The sequence below is a fragment of the Salvelinus sp. IW2-2015 genome, unplaced genomic scaffold (assembly GCF_002910315.2).
Source record: "Salvelinus sp. IW2-2015 unplaced genomic scaffold, ASM291031v2 Un_scaffold5466, whole genome shotgun sequence".
NCBI classification, from domain to species: Eukaryota; Metazoa; Chordata; class Actinopteri; order Salmoniformes; family Salmonidae; genus Salvelinus; species Salvelinus sp. IW2-2015.
This window is the reverse complement of record NW_019946731.1, coordinates 7,661-10,434: the sequence shown is the minus strand read 5'-3', so window position 1 is coordinate 10,434 and position 2,774 is coordinate 7,661. Positions and strand designations below refer to the sequence as shown.

General features: G+C 49.0%; 1 long non-coding RNA gene across 1 annotated transcript; it reads right to left on the bottom strand.

Moving 5' to 3' along the window:
• Positions 1–708: 708 nt before the first annotated feature.
• On the bottom strand, positions 709–2,030 carry LOC112078264 (uncharacterized). The gene is made up of 3 exons (XR_002895643.1): positions 1,902–2,030; positions 1,552–1,654; positions 709–1,303 (listed from the first exon to the last, which is right to left on the bottom strand). It is a non-coding gene; the product is annotated as an uncharacterized lncRNA (long non-coding RNA).
• Positions 2,031–2,774: the final 744 nt, after the last annotated feature.

The window sequence follows — 2,774 nt, the reverse complement described above, 5'->3', positions numbered from 1 at the left end:
TAGCTTCCCCTCCTCTCCTCTCCTCTCCTCTCCTCTCCTCTTCCTCTCCTCTCCTCTCCTCTCTTCCTCTCCTCTCCTTCTCCTCTCCTCTCCTCTCCTCTCCCCTCCTCCTCCTCTCCTCTCCTCTCCTCTCCTCTCCCTATACTGCTCTCTAATCCTCCTCTCCTCTCCTCTCCTCTCCCCTCCTCTCCTCTCCTCTCCTCTCCCCTACTCTGCCTCCTCTCCCCTCTCTCCTCCTCCTCTCCCCTCCTATACTGCTCTCTAATCTCTCCCTCTTCCTCTCCTCTCCCCTCCTCTCCTCTCTCCCTCTCCTCTCTCTTCCTCCCCTCTCCTCTCCTCTCCTCTCCTTCTCCTCTCCCTACTCTTCTCTCCTCTCCCCTACCTGCTCTTCCCTACTCTGCTCTCTAATCTCTCCTTCTTCCTCTCCTCTCCTCTCCTCTCCTCTCCTCTCCTCTCCTCTCTCCTCTCCTCTCCTCTCCTCTCCCTCTCCTCTCCTCTCCTCTCCTCCTACTCTTGCTCTCCCCTACTCTGCTCTCTAATCTCTCCTCCCCTCCTCTCTCCTCTTCCTCACCTCTTCCTTCCCCTTCCCCTCTCTCCTCTGCCCTCTCCTCTCTCTCTAATTTCTCCCTCTCTCTCCTCTCTTCCCCTACTCTGCTCTCTAATTCTCTCCTCTCCCCTCCTCTCCTCTCCCTCCTCTCTTCGCGTTCATGCAAAATACTTAAAACACAAAACAAAACAGAGTTATTAAGGCATTATGATGGTGAGTGAACAGTAGCATTTAGCAGATAGCATCCGTTAGCATTTATCATTTAGCTGATTTGACAGTAAGGTAGGTAGCTACTACATGCCGACTGCTGCTGGTGCTAGCATGTAGCATGTGTCTGAGTGTGCTGTTGTAGATCAGTGGTTGTGCTTCAGGTCTCTGTGCTCAGTCAGTCTGGGAAAAACTGGTTGATCAGCTATAATGCTAGCAGTTAGCAGTTAGCCTCTGTTAGCCATTAGCCTCCGTTAGCATCAGTTTGCCTCCGTTATCCTCCATTAGCCTCCGTTAGCCTCCATTAGCCTCCGTTAGCATCAGTTAGCCTTCGTTAGCATCAGTTAGCCACCGTTAGCATCAGTTAGCCTCCGTTAGCATCAGTTAGCCTCCGTTAGCATCAGTTAGCAGCAGACAGTTCAGTCTCCAAGACATCATCTGGGAGAAGTTTGTGTGTCCAGTTAAGAGAATTCCACAGCGTTCCAGAACGTTGGGAACGATTCCAGATGCAGGCTGTAGCCAATCACAGCGTAGTCGGCTGGCCAGCTGCTGCAACCAGGAAGTGACAGAGATGACATCAGAAGTGACATAAGGATTTATGACCAGTTATAACAACTGTTCATTAGTGGTGCAGTTATAATAGTTATGTGTGTGTGTCAGTAGGTTTTGTTTGTCTCAGCAGTGAATTCATTTGGTGTGTGTGTGTGTGTGTCTCACCGTGTGATGTGGCATAGCAGTCGTGACAGCTCAGCAGGGAATTCATTAGGTGTGTGTGTGTGTGTGTGTGTGTGTCTCACCGTGTGATGTGGCATAGCAGTTGTGACAGCTCAACAATCCGTTACGGATCCTAACGTCTGTTCCTGAACTGGTGTCACCAAGCTGTACCTTACACACTCCACACTAACAAACACACAGAGAGAGAGGGAGAGAGGTGAGAGAGAGAGAGGCGAGAGAGAGATGAGACAGAGAGAGAGAAAGAGAGACAGAGAGAGAGAGAGTGAGGGGGGTAGAGAGAGAGAGAGAGAGAGAAAGAGAGAGGCAAGGAAGGAGAGAGTAATGTGAGAGCACTGTATGTGTGTGTGTGTGTGTGTTCGTGTGTAAATTTGTGTGTGTGTGTGTTCGTGTGTAAATTTGTGTGTGTGTGTACCTTAAAGCAGGCTAGGTGGAAGTACAGGCCCAGCGTGTCGATGTTCATAGCTGTTCCTTTCCCCAGCGCCTGATTACAACCTGAACACTGACGCTTACCACTCACACACCTACACACACACACACACACACACACGTGAAAACAAAATAACATTTAACTGCTGCAATTCAAATCAAAGTTTATTTGTCAAATCAAATCAAATGTTATTTGTCAAATGCGCCGAATACAACAGGTGTAGACCTCACAGTGAAATGCTGACTGACCTTAACCAACAATGCCATTTTAAGAAAAAAAAGTGTTAAGAAAGTATTTAGTAAAATAAACTGAAGTAAAAAATAATAATAATAAGAAGTAAAGTGACTATGATAATAAACAAGAGTAGCAGTGGTGTAATAGAGGGGGGGGGGGGGGGGGCAATGCAAATAGTCTGGGTAGCCATTTGATTAGATGTTCAGGAGTCTTATGGCTTGGGGGGGTAGAAGCTGTTTAGAAGCCTCTTGGAGCTAGACTTGGTGCTCCGGTACTGCCTGCTGTGTTGGTAGCAGAGAGAACAGTCTATGACTGGGGTGGCTGGAGTCTTTGACAATTTTTAGGGGCCTTCCTCTGACACTGCCTGGTATTGGTGGTCCTGGATGGCAGAAAGCTTAGCCCCAGTGATGTACTGGCCGTACGCACTACCCTCTGTAGCGTCTTGCGGTCGGAGGCAAGCAGTGTGCCAAACCAGGCGGTGATGCAATCGTCAGGATGCTCTCGATGGTGCAGCTGTTGAACTTTTTTTGAAGGCATCTGAGGACCCATGCCAAATCTTTTCAGTCCTCCTGAGGGGGAATATCCGTTGTCGTACCCTCTTCACGACTGTCTTGGTGTGCTGGA